This window comes from Myotis yumanensis, unplaced genomic scaffold (assembly GCF_028538775.1).
Source record: "Myotis yumanensis isolate MYYU_CA2020_CCGP unplaced genomic scaffold, mMyoYum1.0.hap1 SCAF_11, whole genome shotgun sequence".
Taxonomy (NCBI): domain Eukaryota; kingdom Metazoa; phylum Chordata; class Mammalia; order Chiroptera; family Vespertilionidae; genus Myotis; species Myotis yumanensis.
The window spans coordinates 506366-525871 of record NW_027223762.1 but is presented as its reverse complement, the minus strand read 5'-3'; the positions used below and the strand labels follow the sequence as shown (position 1 = coordinate 525871).

The window sequence follows — 19506 nt, the reverse complement described above, 5'->3', positions numbered from 1 at the left end:
GACGGGAGTGTTGTGCAAGGCGCCTGAGCAGCACTGCGCAGCGTCGGTCTCTGGTCTCCCACTGTCCCGTCCTCTTGAGACTTGGCCTCAGAGCAGCTGTGCGCAGGGAGTGGCCCCCTGGACGGGTGTCCCCACGGCCCAGACCTTGACATGCTGGGTCAGGCGAGCTTGCCTTCTGTGAGGAGCATGGCTCTTAGACAGAGCTGTGCTTCACCTGTTCACCTGTTTATCCAATGCACTTCCTCCTCTGGATGCTGTTCCCTTTGTGTTTCCTATGAGAATTAGAGAAGCGAGTTCGTGTGTGTGTGTGTGTGTATTTCCCTATTGGACTTACCTATGAGTTGATAGAAGAATGAACAGGTCACTTTGCAAGTGTCTGCCTTTTTCCCCTTCAGAGAAGTTTCTGATTGTTTTAACAGTCTAAACAGGTCTTGTTACCGTCTCAGTTCCTGCCACCCTGGGCTGCGCTGGTTCTGGCTGGGCTGTCCTGGTGTTTTGGTTGGCAGCCAGGGATTCCCAAAGCTCTCCTCCTTCCCATGGTCCGCAGGGCGAGTTCCACCGCAGACAGTCCAGGTGGAGAGCAGATCAGCCTCTCTGGCTACTGCGAAGTGTTTAATGTGCCACAATGTTGCACTTGAACAAGTCTCCCTAAACCCTACATCCAAACCCTTATAATGGCTACCCTCTGGTGTTCTCCCTTGTGGAAATGAGAGAGAGAAAATGAGTGTGTGTTCATGTGTGTGTGAGGCAGAAAGAGAGAGAGAACGGGAGGGGGACAAAGTATTAGCTCTCCTAGGACTGCTGTACTTTATAGAGACACATTCTTTAAAACACTAACGTTCAAGGGAATGGTTTCCAGTGCAGTGGTTTAGGTTGGTGTGGGCACTGGCTTCATGTCCTGAAGTCAAGGTCCTTCCCGAGCTCGCCACGTCCTCCCACAGGCAGTACCTGCCCACCTGCAGACAAGGCCCTGACTGCCCTTCTGCTTGTCTTGGCTCCTGGGTGCAGTCAAGTCAGATGGGGGTGCAGCGAAGGTCATTCCAGACGTGTGTTCCAAGGGACCAGTGATGGCGAACCTATGACACTCGAACTCATTTTTTTGGTTGATTTTTCTTTGTTAAATGGCATTTAAATATATAAAATAAATATCAAAAATATAAGTCTTTGTTTTACTATGGTTGCAAATATCAAGAAATTTCTATATGTGACACGGCACCAGAGTTAAGTTAGGGTTTTTCAAAATGCTGACACGCCGAGCTCAAAAGGTTCGCCATCACTGCACGGGACACTGGGTGCAGCTGAGCGGGTGGAGCTCTGCACACGTTCAGGCAGGAAACAGAGTCTCATCCAGGCTCTGTGACCTGGGGAGGCTCCCTTTCTGAAACCCCTTCTCTCTGAAAGCAGAGCTAATGATGCCCCGTGAGCCCTGTCCTCAGGATTGTCTTGAGGGTCAAATGAAAGAATTATCATGAAATCCCTGTCACCTGGGGAAGCAGTTAGTTGGCGGGAGGAACCGTGACTCAGGGGCCCCTCCTAGGAGCTCTGGTCGGTGCCGTGCTGGGGGTCTAGGAGCCAGCAGGCCCTTCCCAGTCTCTGGCATCTTGACTCAGGGGCCCATCCAAAATGAAGGTCGCTGGACGTGTCCCTTGGCATTAGAGCTTCCCAGTTGGAACATGTGGTTCTGGCTTAAGTTGAACTAATGACATATTTAAGTCACACTCTACAATCACAGCCCTTGATAGACAGTAATTTGTATATATTCTAAGAGAGGGGATTGCTGCTCCAATTCTGGTTGTCTATCCAAGGATCCCTGCAATTTTATGCAGTTCAGTGAGCAATTAGTAGGATAATTCAATCCATGAAGTCACAGCATCTCAGAATCAAGAGGAGTTAGCAATACTGTCATATGCGCCCACACCTTCATCAAGGGCTCGCTGTGCCGCACATGCTCACTCCTAAGTCAGACGACTGGCCCACACCGCTCTGTCCTTGTCTTTCCTGACTCGGGGTGCTGAGGCGCAGCCTCATCTGTCACACATGGTGCTGTGGTCTGGATGTGTGGCCCCCCCACATTCGAATGAGAAATCCCAGCCCCCCAGGTGAAGGTATTAAGAGGAGAGGTAGGGCCCTCGGATGGGATCAATGCCCTTATTCCAGAGACCTTCCCACTGCATGAGGACAAGTGAGACATCTAAGGCCAGAAGTGGGCCCTCACCTGACCAGGCTGGCTCCCTGGCCTAACTGCCAGTCTCCAAACGGCGAGGAATCAATTTCTGTTGTTGATAAGCCACCCAGGCTGTCATGTTTTATTATAGCAGCTGGAGCAGACTAAGGCGAACAGCTTATATTTTTCCAATTGTCAATACATACTTAGAAGTACATAAGTACCTGCTGGATACCAGGAGGAATTCACAGGATAGTAAACATCTTCCGTATGGCTGATAAACTCACAGGGCACTTATTATTGTTATTATTAAAATTCATTCGTCAAACTGCCTTTTTTTTGCCCCTTGTGACATAAAGATGAACAGATACTATCCCTGACTTATAACAGTTACATCTCTTCTAACATCTCTTATAACAGTTACAGAAGCAGCAGCCAACATAAGACACAACTGAAGAGTCAGCCAGCAATGTCAGATGAAATGTAAACATTGATGTGCATGGCCCATGGTCTGTAAGGACTGGCTGAAGGGTGGCCTGGGCCATAATTCAGAGGTAATGATCTCCTCAGGGCTGGAGTGATTGGGAAGTCTCTGAATAGATAAGGGTGGGATTTGATACGAGAGCTGAAAAATCGTTGATCTTTAAATAGAGAGAATGATGCGGACCAAAGTGAGAAAGTGTCCTCTGTTTATGAGGACAAGAGAAAAATGTAGTGTCTGAAGCTACAGGTCACATAGGGCAGTGGTAAGACTTAAAACTTGAGATAATTCATCACCAAGCTTTACAGGATGTTGATAAGCCAGGATAAAGAGGATCCTTTTATTTTTATTAAATATATTTTTATTTATTTCAGAAAGGAAGGAAGAGGGAGAGCATATACAAACATCAATGGTGAGAGAGAATCATTGATAGGCTGCCTCCTGCACATGCCCCCATACTGGAGATGGAGCCTGCAACCCCGGGCATGTGCCCTGACAGGGAATCAAACTGAGACCTCCTGGTTCATAGGTTGAAGCTCAACCACTGAGCCATGCTGGCCGGGCTATAGAGGATGTTTTTAGTTCCAGCTCTGCCTCTTACTAGTTCTTACTAAAGCAATGTTCTCTGAACTTCAGTTTGCTCACCTGTCAAATGGGCATAATTTAAAAGTGTGTGAAACACTTAACTTTGAATTGTGTTACATGTGTAAGATGTTACAGTGATACTATTACTGTTGAATTGATTTATTATTGAGCAGTGGTTTGACATAATAGAAGCAGCTTTAAGATTCTTGTCTTAGGATGGGGAGAGGAGGAACAAGATTAGGGGACCAGGTGGGAATGGTGAAGTGAACTCAGCCGGGGTAATTAGGATCCAAACTAATGAGTCTGGGAGGAAAGAAAGGGCGGCAGGATGAGGCCTCTGAGTCCTTGATTGGGGTTTGTTTGGACACTGCCTCTTGGAACGTTTTGATTTCAGTAAGAACCACTTGTTTCACAAGTGGGCAGAGGGCACACGCAGGAAAGCCTTATTGGATGGTCCTTCTGGGGCGAAATCTTACAGGGTCCTGCCAGCAGTGGGTACATGAGGACTCATTCCCCAGATCCTAAATTCACACCCACGGCCTCTCGGACAAGGAAGGCCTGTGAGCTGTGAACTGCAGAACCGGAAGCCCTGCTCTGTGCTGAGGCTGGCCCTCCCTCAGAAGCCACAACGCATTCCCCACATGCCTGCAGACCGAGGCTGCGTGTGTTAACAAACGAACTGGGGGTCGTTCTGAGGTTTCTCTCAATGGCTTCCACATAGTTGGGGGAGGGACCGTCCTGGACCTGCTCTTAGGTTCCGCGTCACATCTGCAAGTCATTGAGCTTTTCTAGACTTCAGCCCCCATCTTCCGAGGGCAGGCTACACGACCGCAAGGTTACTTTCATTCTAACATTCAGAGCCTTCAGAAGCTGTTCTGCTTCGTGTGTTTGTTGCTGGGGTTGTGGCTTGGTGATAAATTCTCACTCTTCCTGAGTGCTTGGGCTCACAGCCCGCCTGACGAGATGGAGGCCCTGTGGCCCACGCTGCTGGCGGCCCTGGGGCTGGCTCAGCCGCTGGAGGATGGGCGCTGGGTGTCCTAAGCAGCCCTTTCCTTTCCTTCCTGACACAGCACTGGCTGGCCTTTGTGTAATTGCCTCCATGTTTAATTGCCTTTCTGTATCATTTTGCTTATTCGGAAGAATATTTCTTAATGAGCTGAGATGATCTAATTGGGCCTCCATGTGAATTCTTGTAGCATTGCTGATTGGTGTGTGAACAGTCAGCAGACCCCAGAACCAGTTACACATGTGCTCGGAAGCAGGGAATGGTTTGGGTTCTGGAGAGTTCAAGTTGCTTGTGATTACGAGTGACTTTAGAACAGTGGTCGGCAAACTGCAGCTCGCGAGCCACATGCGGCTCTGTGGCCCCTTGAGTGTGGCTCTTCCACAAAATACCACGTGCGGGCGCACATGTACAGTGCGATTGAAACTTCGTGGCCCATGCTCGGAAGTCGGTATTTTGTGGAAGAGCCACACTCAAGGGGCCACAGAGCCGCATGTGGCTCTCGAGCCGCAGTTTGCCGACCACTGTCCTAGAGCAGTGGTTCTCAATCTTGGCTGCACATTAGAATCACCTGGGAATCTTTTTAAAACCCTGATTTCTGGGCCTCATCCTCCGAAAATTCTGTTTCTTTGTTACTAATGTTGTGGCCTCACCCCATAACAAAGAAACAGAATTTCTGGAGGATGAGGCCCAGAAATCAGGATTTTAAAAAGATTCCCAGGTGCTTCTAATGTGCAGCCAAGGTTGAGAACCACTGCTCTAGAAGGATAATTTTTAACCTGAATTTATTAATCATTCTTTATAGCAATTGATACAGATTTCTAAAAATAGTAATAGATATATAAAATGATCATATTTTTCAGTTTATTTTGTTACATAATTTTACTTTGTCACTAAAATATAAACCATTACCCCTGGCTGGGTGGCTCAACATCATCCTTTGCACCAAGGGGGTTGCAGGTTTGATCCTCAGGCAGGGCGCATGTGATGTTTCTCTCTCTCTCTCTGTCTCTCTCTTTTTCTAAAATCAATGGAAGCATATACTCAAGTGAGGATTAAACACACACACACACACACAATTAGAAGTATTTATGGTGAAAAGTGAAAGTTCTTCTTAGTCCTCAGAATCCCACTCCTTTTCCCAAAGAGAGTCTCTGCTAACTATTGGGTGGGGCCCCTTCTGAGCACTGTGCATGCACCTTCCTGTGTGCACATGTCAGTGTGCACTGCACTGTCTGGTGATGCTCTGCACCGTTCACCAGTGGGTACCTGCAGCTGCTCCGTGCCATCCCTTAGCACTTTGCTCTACATCTTGGTGACTCTGCCCTGGCAAGACATACTCATCAATCGCTGATTATTTGTAACTAGAGGCCCGGTGCATGAAAATTCATGCACTGGAAGGGGGCCCTCAGCCCGGCCTGCCCCCTCTCACAGTCCAGGAGCCCTCAGGGGCAGGAGGCGACCCAGCAATCACTGGAAGGCGACACCTCATCACACCTCTGCTGCTGCCACTGCCGGCAGCGCAAGCCTTGGCCGGCCCTGGTTACCTGAGCCTCGGGCGGCCCTGGGCGGCTGGGGGGCTGAGGGGCCTGGGGGAGTCCAGAGGTAGGCGCGTGGGTGCGCCCGACCTTGCCGTGTGCCTGCTGCCCCGGTGGGGCTGAGGGGACTGGGCACCTCCATCTTGTGGCTGTGGGCGCTGCCATCTTTGAGGGTGGGGCAGTCAATTAGCATATTCCCTCTTTATTAGATAGGATAATCTTACCAGTCCACTACGGATGGTTTCATTTTTTTATTATGCACAGTATTGCATTGAACAATTTTATATATGCATCTGTGTACACATGTGACTAAAACATAATTGGCAGATACAGGAACTGGAATTGTTAGGCTAGGGTTACATTTTAAATTGTCGTCCACACTGCAGTTTCCTTACAAGTCGTTCCTTCACCTTTGCACAGCCTGTGTAGAGTGCTGCTCACCACCTGTCACCATGCCAGACAGGCTGCAGCCTCCATCCTTCCTCCACGTTGCGAGTCCTGGGCACGCTCCCTGGAAGCCTGCAGTGGGACCTGGGTTTCTCTTCCTGTGCTGGTTTCAAGAACTGGTGAGATGGTGGGTTTGACTCCAGATCTAAGCTTGGGAATTCCTCGTCATCAGAGGGCAGCTGGAGGATAGATTGTGCATGTGACGTTTTATCTACAAAAGCTCAAGATTGCAAATGGCACTTGCTCTTGTCCTTTATGGTGTCAGTTAACATGGAACCACTGGTTCCTTGCTGAGAGGTTTGGGTGGCACTATGGGAAATACTGAGATTGGAAAGGCCATGTGTGGGAAAGACTGAACCTTCTTGCTTGTCAAAAATACATCCCAATACTCTGAGTAACGGTAGTTGTTGGGCAAACTTGTGTGATGGATTAGATTCATAACACAGAGAGGAGAGGTGCTGAGTATTTAGAAATGACATAAGGGGATATTAAAATCCACATACATTCTTCATATTTTCTACTATTAAGATAGCCTCATTCATTTACTTATTTGATTATATATTTCCTCATTCTTATCTCTGTCTTCTGAAAATGATTATCTTTCTTTTCTCTGAAAGCCTGGAAGTGGACATGTAATGTCATCACCAGCTGGAAGCTGAGTTACCCTCATGAACACATTCTAAAACAAAGACTAAGCAAGGGCAAGCGTTCACTAACGCCCATTTCATTTGGCACAAAGGGAAACAGTCCCCCTACTGAAGCAGGAGAGAGTGATGAGAGCGTGCTGCGTGCGGGAGGGCACAGACCATCTGCTCTCAACCCGCCGTTGGTCTCTATTCTGGTAACAGGCATGGAGGGTGGAACCCAGCAGAGTGCCCAGAGGCCGGAACTGCACTGGCACCACTGCTGCTGCGCCCCCTTCTGCCCACTGGGCATCCCCGCCTTGACCACTGCAGTAGCAGGGAGCACAGTCAGCCAGGGCCTGTGGCGGGTCCCTGGAGGCTCACCTGAGACTCTGCCTGCTCCCTGAGGACCTCCTCCTCACTGTGCCGGGCGAGGAGTGCCGGCTCCTCCTGTTCAGTGTGTAAGTCTGAGGAAGAGGCACTGTCAAACATGCCCCTCATTTCCTGCCAGTCTCACGTAGAACTTTCTAGGGAGAAGGAAGGCAGGAGAGGTCTCGGCTGGTGGATGACCCTGCAGCAGTGACTCAGGGTGCCAGGAAGCCACACACATGTGTCACCTATGCACAACTCAGGTAATCAGGTCTCTTTGACAATAAGAAATCTCAGGAAACAGAGATGGCAAGGACAGGAATGTCCACAGCCCAGTGTGCTGACACCTGCTGGGAAAGTCCCAGGGAGCCACCTCCTGCTTTGGGGCCTAGGAGAGGGGCCAGTGCTCCGCTGCTCCTGTCGTCAGCAGGGTCCCTGAGAGGCACTGCTGGGCAGCAGGAATGCGTAGAGCAATTCCTCGTGCGACTTAGCTGACATTCAGAGCTGTACCTGTGACCCACTGTCTAGACAGTCATGAAGAGCTGATCTGAGCAGTTCACAGAGGAGAGGAGCACACTTCCTGTACCGGGTTCCCCAGCCCAGAAATCACACCAGGCACCATCACAGGCCTAGAGGACTGTAGGTGTTTTGATATTTTGGAGCTGAAGGGAGTACTTTACATTTTCAACCAGCCCTATTACTATCCGAGAGAAACCTGAACTTCAGAGTGGCTCAATGACTCAGAAATATTCACACCAATATTGGGTGAGATGGGTCTTGCTAATCTAGAAGTAATGCTTAAATACAACTGTCCATTATATTTAAACCATTATATTATGTTTTCAAAGTCAGTAATGTTAAGTTTTATATGTAACTGCCTTAGTAGAATCTGGTGGAGAGAGTAGGCATGGATTTCAGAAATTAAAAATAACAAAAGGCAGGTGGCAGTAAATGTCCCCCAAGCACACACTCATCTTCATGGCCTTACTGTCCAGATTCGGAGTTCCTGCGTGGCCCAGGCTCCTTTATCTTTAAGGACCAGGGCTCTGAGTTCTGAGCTCTAGTGAGCACAGCTCAAGGCTGAGGATGTAGGGGGGTGTTGCTGTTTGTCCTGGATACAAACTCACTTCTGAACCTAGATCATTTGTGGGGCGAGGGTCTGATAGGAGAAGGTTTGGGGCATTTGCCTTTGTCATGCATAAGTTAAATTTGCAAATTATAGTATAAAGAGGAGCACCACTAGTGTTGAGAAGAATTTCTTGCTGACATTGTGTGCATACATTTTGTGTGCATGTGTGTGCATGCATATGGACGTGTGTGTGTGCATGTATGTGTGTGTTTTGAGTATTGGTAGACAGGAAAAGGCCACAGAACACACTGTTCTCCTCAAAAGTGTTCAAGTATAGATGGCTGTGTTTGTTGTAAATAAGTTCACAAATCACAATTTGTATTAAAGAAAATATATATATATATATATATATATTAACCCTTTGAGTGCCAACCAATATCCTAGGAACTGTGCTGAAATTGCCAAGGCATTTTTGCTGATTTTACAGCAGTTTAGGAAAAAAAAGTATGAATCGCAAGTAAATGAAGTTACATATTCAATATCTTCCACAAAATCATCATCTTCACAGAAAGAATTGACATATTTAGCAATATCATCATCCTATCTAGTAATAGACAAACATGGTAATTAACCGTACCTCCGACACGCTTCCCATTGGCTAATCAGGGCGATATGCAAATTAACTGCCAACCAAGATGGCGGCCGGCAGCCAGGCAGCTGAAGCAAACAGGAGGTTTGCTTGCTCCAGTGATGGAGGAAGCCAAGGTTCCCTGCCTGCCGCTGCCGGCCTCTGAGCTGCACTCTAAGAAACAATGTTGCAATTATAGAAGCTAAACAAACCCCAGAAACCTGCTTTCAGCCAGCCCGGCCTCAGAGATGGAGTTGCAACAGTGTTTCAATTATAGAAGCCAAACAAACCCAGATACTTGCTTTCAGCAGCTGAGGTCTCAGAGCTGGAGCCAAGCCTCAGAGCTAAAGCCGGCTCTCAGTTCCAGTGACAGCCATAGAAGGTAAATAAATCCCAGAATAAAAAAAAAAAAGAAAAAAAGGAGAGGTTGGGAGCTTCAGTCACCTGCCAGCCTGAAAATGGCCCTCAGCCCCTCACCCAGACTGGCCAGGCACCCCAGTGGGGACCCCCACCCTGAAGGGGGTGTGACCAGCTGCAAACAGCCATCATCCCCTCATCCAGGCTGGCCAGGCACCCCAGCGGGACTCCCACCCTGATCCGGGACACCCTTCAGGGCAAACCAGCCGGCCCCCACCCGTGCACCAGGTCTCTATCCTATATAGTAAAAGGGTAATATGCAAACTGACCCTAACAGCAGAAAGACTGGGAATGACTGGTCACTATGACACACACTGACCACCAGGGGGCAGACGCTCAATGCAGGAGCTGCCCTCTGGTGGTCTGGGTGCTCTCACATGGGAGGAGCTCTGCTCAACCACAAGCCAGGCTGACGGCTGCCAGTACAGCGGTGGTGGTGGGAGCCTCTCCCGCCTCCTCAGCAGCGCTAAGGATGTCCGACTGCAGTTTAGGCCTGCTCCCCGCTGGCAAGTGGACATCCCCTGAGGGCTGCCGGGCTGCCAGAGGGATATCTGATTGCCATCTTAGGACCAATCCCCCGGGGAGCGGGCCTAAGCCAGCAGGTGGTCATCCCCTGAGGGGTCCCAGACTGCGAGAGGGCACAGGCCGGGCTGAGGGACCTCCCCTCCCCCCTGAGTGCACAAATTTTTGTGCACCGGGCCTCTAGTCACTAATAAAAGCAGACTTAGAACTGGACACTGCAGGAGGAGCGCGATCGTGCTCCCCGGCACTCAAGGGGTTAATATACTACTTACTTAATTTTAAATGAGGTATTTCTTTTTTATCTGTATACTTTATTTTTTCCATCACCATTTATCCCTCCTATACCCTCTTCTATCTCCATCCACTCCCTTTCCCCCCCACAGTCACCACACTGTGGTCCGTGTCCATGAGTTCTTTCTCTTTTTTTTCCCCTTTTTTGCTCAATCACTTAATGTATTTTTAAATGTTACAAAATAATTAATGATTCTAGACTTTGACACAAAACAAACATATTAACTCTCTATTTTTCAACTTTGATTTTTTTCAGGGTAATTTTAAAAGCTTTCTAGCTTCATGTACATATTTCTGAATTATTCTGTTCTGTATGTGTTTGTTTTGGTAAATCCTTATTAGGAAAATTAATAAAATTTGTTACGGTTGCATTTTATAGGCAGTCTGTGTATTTCATAGGAAATTGTGTGTTATCTTATTTCAAATCTCCCTTGCTAAGCACCCTGAGTATTATCTTCATGGTGAGCTAACACGCAAGAAATGAGGGACAGTGTCTTTTAGAGGATTTATGGTAACGCTGGGCATGGAGCTGATCAGGAACAGCATGGAGAGCCCTCAGGGTCCTTCATTTGCCTGACACACTTCACTGCTGCCCATTAACACTTAGGCTGTTATTGCCATAGACTCAGTTTAATGAGCATCTCTGAGTTCGGAGGTTTGCACCAGAAACAATAGCTTCAACAACTGAGGCACCTCCTCGCTCCACTTTTTATATCCCAGTTTGTCTTTCCTTTGTAAAAAAAATAAAATAAAATAAATCCTCTCTAAGGCAGTATAGTTTGAAATAATCCGGATATTTTATTTCCCAATTAGAACAGTCAGTAGTTCCTGACATTGACACAGTATTGCAGAGAACCTTGATAGAAAGTCAAGAAATAAATTCTAATTTACATTAATGAAGATAATGTCTTTTGTTGTTGTTCTACTAAAATAAAATGGAGCTGGCATTTGGAGCCACTCTTCTTATCTCCAGATTACAATCTGTTATGAATGAAATAACATTATTTCCAAGAAATAATGACACACCTAAAATATTTCTCACTCATTAAATTTTTTCTTAACTGCATCAAAGTGTTAAAGAAGGCAATAATCTTTAAAATTGGCTGGTAATGGGTCCATCTAAATATTAAGTGCTCTTAGTTTGAGCATCAAACCTAGATATGTATTTAAAACTGTTAAATATCTTGGATTTCAAAGTAAATTAACTAAATGTTTAAAAGCATTGTCTACTTGTCCATTTTGGCCTTTCACATCAGCATTCTGAGTGAAATCATTGACACATTTCTTAATGTGGTTACTATCTTGAAATGTAACTCTTTATTGTAAGTATAATAGCACAGAGGAGAGAGTTCTGGTCAGTCTCACCTCCCTCAGGTAGTTACTATGTTGTTTTGTCCCTTAGAAAATGAACCGGAAGAAGGATTGGTGAAATCACATCCCGTTGGCATCTCTGAACTCCCAGCTCTGACCCACTGAGGCACCAAGTCTAAGCCAGAGAACATCACCAGGCAACGGAGTCAGGTACCTGCCGCCAGCTCTCTGGGGACTGCGCAAGGGTCCTCTCCCTGGGCCTCCCCACTTGCAGCTCTGAGTCAGGCCTTTCTTCTCAGCTTCCTGGCACTTCTGGCTTTTGGGAGGCAGTTAAGAGTTCTGTTGCGCATCTTCTCCAAACAGATGATTCTCACTAAAAAGAGCCATTTGCAGTTAAATTAGATGATGCATATATTGTTCCTGCCACCGATGCTCCACGGAGCAGGAAAGCCGTGCACCTTAGCACTGTGAGGATCCTTGGGATTGCAGTGGGGAAAATGACACTGGGTCTCACATGGGGCTGTTTTGTGTGGAATCAGTGCAAAAGTAGCTGGTTAGCAAAGTTAGTAATTTTAGCAGAGTTTGCTAATTATGTTTTGGAGTTTGGAGTGCATATTGGCTCATGTCAAATGATTGCTGCTGTTCCCGGCTGGTATGGCCCAGTGGTTGAGTGTCCACCTATGAACTAGGAGGTCATGGTTTGATTCCCTGTCAGGGCACATGCCCGGGTTTCGGGCTTGATCCCCAGTTTTGGGCATGCAGGATGCAGCAGATCCATGATTCTCTCTCATCATTGATGTTTCTATCTCTCTCCCTCTTCCTTCCTCACTAAAATCAATATTTTAAAAAAACAATTGCTGCCCAGTCAGGACACTTTTAGGGAATCTCAGAGGCTGAAGGTCACACAATTGTAATGTGACTAAACTCCCCCTCTGCAAAGTCTCGGCTTCTGAGTGTGTGCATGCTACTGACTTTAGAAGCTCTGTATTGATCTCATGCCCACATTTGGGAGTCCAATTTACATGTGACTTTGCTGGTGAAACGGTCCGTTCTTAGGGTGCTCTCTGAGGAAAACTCTGGCATCTTTCAAGGTTCACTGTGCGGCAGTCATTTACACGTCTGCTGACTACCCATTTGCCTGTCTGATAATAGAAGTACTTGCTGCTACATGGAAACCAGATGCGGGGTCCTGTTCCATGTGCTGCAACCTCGCGGGCACTGCAGTCTTTAGGAGCTGTATGAGCTGGTGTGATAGGTCACAGTCGTTCTTACTGTGTTCTGTCTCTGCCCTTGTCACTGTCCCTGAAGAAAGTCACTGCACTCATTGGTTCGGTTTGGAGAAGGCATTATGTTTGTCATTTCCCTGGAGTTAAAAAAGTAAAGTCTGTTCACATTGGGTGTTAAACTCATACCTGAGTTTAACATCAGTTAAGTTTCTGAGTCATAGATGTTTCATATATACAGGCTGTCTTGTTCTGTCCACAATCTCATTCACTTTTAGTCATAAGTTAAAGAATGTAATGGAATATTATAAAAATTTAATATTTAAATGCGGATTTGTTGAATTGATGTTTCTGGCATGGAGTTAAATGTTCACATTTAAATGGTTACCAACATGGTTTCATATCGAGCACTCAAATACAAATCTCACCATGAATTAAAATAGCAAAATGAAACAATAGGCTAATTTTCAAAGAAAAATTCATGTTTATACTGGATAATCTTGGCCTTGAATAGGATTCGTAGTTAAGGCATCACATTTGGTTTTCCAGGTGGACAGACAAGTTGAAGTTGTTGAGAGAAATGAAGAGACCTTAAGGTCTCAGCCGGCACTCATCTCCTCCTGTTGGGCACTGCTGACCACAGCCTGTGCACACAGGACCACAGTGTGTCTCTCTCAACACCCCAAGCAGGCCCTGGGGGTGGCAGACTCTAGGTGTGGCAGGAACTTGACAGTCTCACAATTACCTTTTAACAACTTTCGTTTTTCCCATAGCTTTGTGATTTCTGGGTACTTTCTCTCCATTCTTTAAAGATTAGGGTGTGGCCTCAGGCATAATCAATATTTATTTGCTGTATGTCATAAATTAGTCCATGGATGATGAAATAAAAGGATGGATCTAAAGAAACAGATTAGCATTCCAAAATGGGAATGCTCATGTGTCACAACAGCGCTTCTGGAAACAAAGTCTAAATCTTCACGTGACCCTCTGCACAATGAAAACGTGTGAGTCACCATGACTGCCTGGCTCAGGGAGGCCTCCTCTGTGAGGGCAGGTGGTAGATCTCAGCTCTGTGGGCCTGTGGCCTCTGCCGCAGCCCGTCCACGCCCCCATTGTCCCAGCAGCAAGGGGCTGGTCCTCTGTACGAGGTCCCAAGAGTGGGATGAGCAGTTCCTGAGTAACCACAGCCATTTATGGAAAACAGAATATAACTCTTACCCTCTTTTCAAATCTTATTTCTTGTGCACTCGCACAATAGAGTCTAGAGTCATCGTCCGCTGGCATGTTGCTCCTGGTGTGTGAGTTGTGTAGCCAGGATTAAGCTGAGACAGAAGGTGCACAGAGCCTATCAGAAAGCTAAAGAGAGCAGGTTTGTCATAGCTCTGAAGTTGGGGCGGCACCCAAGAAACCTGTCATTGAAAGAAGAGACCATTTTCTAGTCTTTTCATGCCTCAACGCTCAGCTGGGACAGGGCTGTGTGGGATGACGAAGGGGAGGGTGGCTTAGGGGCTATACAGCGTGGTGTGCAGGTCACAGTGAGGCCAGTGAGGGGAACTGTGGAGCCCTTAGCAGCACAGCCTTGAGAGTAGAAAAGAAGCTACACAGCCAGCCTCTCAGAGCCTCAGTTTTCCCATCTGCACAATAGGAGAACGTTTTCTGCTGCTTAGCGTTGATGAGGAAGGCGTGAAATAAGACACATAACACAGAGGGCTTAGTGGCAAGCTTCTTAAATTATAGCTGTTGTCATTATTATTCATAAAGAACCAAGACATACTCACTGTGCCATAAAAGATTAATACATAAGTAATCTGATTTACATCTGTGTTATGCTTTCTGCCATTCAAATCAAAGTGCCTCCACTTACCATGCAGATGTGTAAAAAATGAAGACACGCTCTGTGAACTGATGTAGAAAGATTTCAAGGATATTTTTTTTCTTTTTCTTTTTTTTCTTTTTTTTTTTCAAGGATATTTTGCTAAAGAAAAAAGCAAGATGCAGAAGAGGAGCAGAAATATGAACACACATATATTTGCCTGTATTTGCATAACATTTCTAGGATAGACAAGAAGCTGATAGAAATGTTTATATGTATAGTAACTATACAGAAACAGGCAGGATTGAGGGGGGATTTTCATTGTTTTTATTCATGTTTAAATTCTTTTTGAACCATGCAAATATAAAAGGAAGGAGGATGGAATTAGGGGAGGAAGGAAGGAAGGAAAAAGGGCACCAAGGAACTAAGGAGGCAAAGGCAAGGAGGGAAGGAAATGAATAAAAGACAGGAGAGAACATCTCCTACCAGTTTCCCTAGTTAACAGTGCATGAGGACCAGACACAATTACCTTTTAACAGCTTTAGTGTTTCCCATTGCTCTTGTCATATTTCATGCAAGCTCTTCTTTCTAAAATCCTCTAATTAAAATTTGTTTTATAAAATGTAAAATAATAAGCTATATCATGGATTATTCAATAATAGAGTTATAGTTTAGAAGCCAAAGTTTCAAAATTATTAAAAGAGTTTTCTAAAATAACATTCAGGAAATAATTATGAAATGACAAAAATATGGAAAAATAGCTGCAGCCATAAAATAATTTTTAGAATAATAAAGGAAAAGTGATATTTATCTTAGGTTTTATAGAAGATCTACAAAGAACATATTGTGAACAGTTGGGGGAGATGTGAATATGGACTGTATATTTTATGATATGATTGAAACAATTAACTTTCTTTTTGTTACAATTACACTTAGGTTATGTAGGAGAATTGGTTTTGTTCCCACCTAGGAGATAAATGTTGAAGGATTTAGGTGCGAGTAACCATGATATCTGCAACCCCCTTTTAATAACTTTAACATTGCGGATGGATCACGAGAATTCTCGCTTCATATTACACAGTGTTTTACAAAGTATCATACTTTAAAAATATATTAGCTTGTAAGAACATGTAATAACTTCAAAATGCAATGGGTATTTAATTTTAAAGTGTGCCTTTAACATTTATGTAAAACGTTTTTTGTCCTCGTTCAATAGAAACTTAGCTGGCCACTGGGTAAAGCTAGCAATAAAACTACTGGTCCACAGTGTGTTAAGATATCTTCAAATGTTCAGAAAAAAGTGTGTGAGAGAGAGGGAAAGTGTGTGAGTGTGTGTGTGAGAGAGGGAGAGAGATCATGTGTGTAATTATGTGTATCTGTGTAGTGTGTGTGCGTGCATGTGAGTGATTCAGGTGCCCCACCCATACTTGCAGTGTGTATAATATGGCCCAGGAAGGCACAAGGTAGCCTTACCACATCTGTTTTTTTAAACGTATATTTCTTCACATTCATTTAATGAGGTCACAGATAGAGTGGGACTCAAGAAGTCCTGTCCCGTTGCAGTGAAGGTAAACTGCCTTTCAGGGGAATTTCCTGAGCCCTGCTCCCAGGGCCCCAGCAGAGACGACCCCATTCCTCAGAGCTCCGTTATGAGCATCCCCTGACCAGCAGGGACTCTCCTTCCTCCCCTTGAGGAAGAGCAGGCCCTGCACATGGAGAGACCTTTCCAAGACAGCATTTATTCGTGGCACAACGGCAAGTGAATTTTGAGGACAAGGCCCTTTCCACTCTGTGACATTGCCTTGACTTGTTTAGTGCCTGATTAATTAAAATAAACCTTATTATACAGGATACTCAGAAGCGATTTGTGTACATGGAGATACATTGGCAAAGGCTGAGATACAAGAATTTTCTCCTGAGAAAAGTGTGTTTGCTCTTCTGAAATTTCATCTATCATCAGTCCACAGCTTATCTGTTTCCTCCACATGCTCTGAAATCATAAGGAAAATGTCAGAATTTTGTGAACACCATGTTTCTTTTCATTCATTCTCACAGAAAGTGAAGGGATTGTTAGTCGGTCAACACTTCTTGATGGCTACTGCCTGTGAGACACTCCGCTAGGTCTCTTACAGGAAAGTAAACAGAAGAGGAACCAATATTGACTCGTCAGTTACCAGAGTCTGATATTGGGGAGCTCGGCAGGGCTCGGACCCACGAAGGAAGGAGAGTCTGTGATACGGTGTGCTTTGCCCCGTGGCATACAGGCCGCAGGCACGCAGCAGGGGCCTAGAGAGAGGCATGAGACTAGAACAAAGGGCAGCCCACACGTGCAGGAAATGAGAGCCTGGGAGGATGCTCTGCAAGAACCAGGAAAGCAAGACCACAACAGGAAGAAGTGAGAAAAGGGAGAACCGTGAAAAATAAAAAATATGGATCTAATTCTTTGAAGAAACAGAAAAACAAACAAAACCTCTTCTCCTGCATAGCCTTGACCACTCTGACAGCATTGTTACATCATTATGATAAACACTCATTGCCAGATTCCTCGGGAAGGACTAACTTGTGGTCATGTCGTAAGTCGGTATCCATAATACAGTTCTGTTTATATGAAACGGCGGTGTTGTAGGGAAGGCACTGAGGCTCTGTCTGCTGCGCTCAGTCATCCCGGGATGAGAGCCCTGAGGAGCGCATTTTGTCTCTCAGTGAAGAAGACAGGCACCCGGCTGCTCTTCCATCTCAGGAATGTACGCCTGGTCACATTCTCTTCTTTCCGTGCGTGTCCCTTCTGTGAGCCCTTGGCAGGTTCAGCCAAACGGATGTGAGAGTCATCTGGCTTGTTTGTGTTGTTTTGGATTATTACTTTTCACTACTACAAGCACAGGATATAAATTCCATTTCAGTTATAAATCTTTAAACTCTTTGTCAGAAATATGCAACTAATACAAATAAGTGTACCTTGAGCAGACAGGATAACAGTTGGCATTCTTAGCAATTGTGAGGTGTAATGAGGTCCCCACTCTCAGAACTTGGAAAGGTGACAAATCAAGTTCCCCAAGCACTTATCAAAGTAGAAATATGCAGTCACTGGAGAGTGATGTAATGCGTCCAATGTCTGTAAAATTTATTATCATCTGAATTAGGGTAGACTAGACTAGTTCACAGGTGAACTTGGACATAAACTCAGAAAGCATAGTGATAAAAACGTACTTCTTGCTCATATCACCACCTGATGTGGGTTGGGCAGCCCCTTCATTCTGTGGCTTGGCCATCTGGAATTGGTGGTGTTCCAGAAAGTAGGGGGGCCTGGAGAATTACACAGGATGTTTGGGGATGAGCTAAAATGTCATTAGTTGGAAGCCAAATGCCAGATCTCAATCCTGCCTCGAGGGAAGCTGGGAGAAGTCCATCCGAGCTACTTGGACCCTTGTCAGTATCTTCTGTCCTGCCAAGATTCCTCATCCTGGATGGAGTCTGTCTGAAAGTCTCACCAACAGTCTGATCCCTGCAGCCGGGCTGCCTATAGGAAGGGACAGGGAGCTTCCGACATGAGGTGCTACCCTCAGACATGTTCAGATTGGTTCTTCCCTTAGAAACTGGCCTGTGAACTTGGGACTTGGTTAATCCGAGTCCATGCTGGGTAAACCACCCTGTGTGTGTGTACCTACTTCTGAAACTACACACATGGACACTGACCCTGAACTACTATTTTTCAAAGAGTGGTTCCAGGACCACCTACATTAGAATCACCTAGGTCAGTGGTCGGCAAACTGCAGCCCCTTGAGTGTGGCTCTTCCACAAAATACCACATGCGGGCGCGCACGTACAGTGAGATTGAAACTTCGTGGCCACACTCAAGGGGCCAAAGAGCCGCATGTGGCTCGTGAGCTGCAGTTTGCCGACCACTGACCTAGGTGCTTTTTTTTATATAGATTCCTGATTTCCATTCAACACACGTTACATCACAATTTCTAGGAACACGACCTAGCTATGAACATTTTAAACAAATAACCCCACACATTCTTATGCACAGTAATGAAGAGCTACTGCCCTAAACCACAGCCAGTTCACCAAGTCCGTGAGTTCCATCTCGAGCTCTGATGCTGGCTTCCCACCTCAGCCCTGCATTTTCCCACAGGTCCAATGAGCCGGATTCTTTCATGTCTTAACATTTCATCACTTGACCTGGCAAATATGGTTACTCAGCCTTCTCTTAATTTGGGGTGGGGGGCTTTTTACCGTTTTATTATGAAACATTCAACACACGCACAAGTGTCGATGAGCCTGATTTTTACCTCTCTGAGCCTCACGAATGGCAAAACTTCTTTCCTCTGTATCCCACTCATTCTGCCTCCGCCAAACATGAGAGGCAGATTTATACACTTTGCAGCAAATCCAAGTTAGTGTATAATCTCGTCTAGAAATACTTCAATATGGGTCAGACCCCTTCAAAAAAGTCTGAATTATCCAGACAAGATTCAAAGGTCCCAGTTTGTCTCACAAATTTATTTTTATAGTTAATTTGTTTGAATCAGAATCTAAGTGAGGCCCACATGGCATCTTACTGACATGCGATCCCTCTTTGACCTACGCAGTTTTTCTTCCTTCTCTGCTTCATAACCTGTCGTAAAGCTGGGTCATTTGTCCTGGGGATTTCATTCCTGTGCTGTCATTGAATGTGCTCCTGTGACTCCTGTACTTCCTGCAAACTGGGGTTTCATCAGAGACCTGGTCAGGTGAGCTGTGGTTTTGTGGATGTCGTCCTGTCGCGTCACAATTAGAAGGGAGCATGTTGGTGGGATTGGCTCCCTTTCTCTGTGGTACAGTTGACGGCTGGTACCCGTGTTCAGGTTGTCAGCCCGAGCAATTGTTAGAAAGTCACCCAGCAACCTTTTCTCCTCATGTGAGCAGTCAGTGAGCTCATTTTCTAAATTCAGTATTTCTCCTGATTTGCAAAATTATATTCTATCATTTCTTCATTTATTAGCTAGAATACTTTTATATAGAAAATGTTCCTTTATCAAC

General features: G+C 45.7%; 1 protein-coding gene across 17 annotated transcripts in view; it reads left to right on the top strand.

The window, feature by feature from the left end:
- Positions 1 to 19506, top strand: part of MYT1L (myelin transcription factor 1 like) — a 293521-nt gene that overhangs the window by 102035 nt on the left and 171980 nt on the right. For all 17 annotated transcript variants that reach the window (XM_070428611.1, XM_070428614.1, XM_070428609.1 and 14 more), the window contains exon 3: positions 11540 to 11658. The gene's annotated coding sequence lies outside the window, so the exon portion shown is untranslated. The remainder of the gene's footprint in view (positions 1 to 11539; positions 11659 to 19506) is intronic.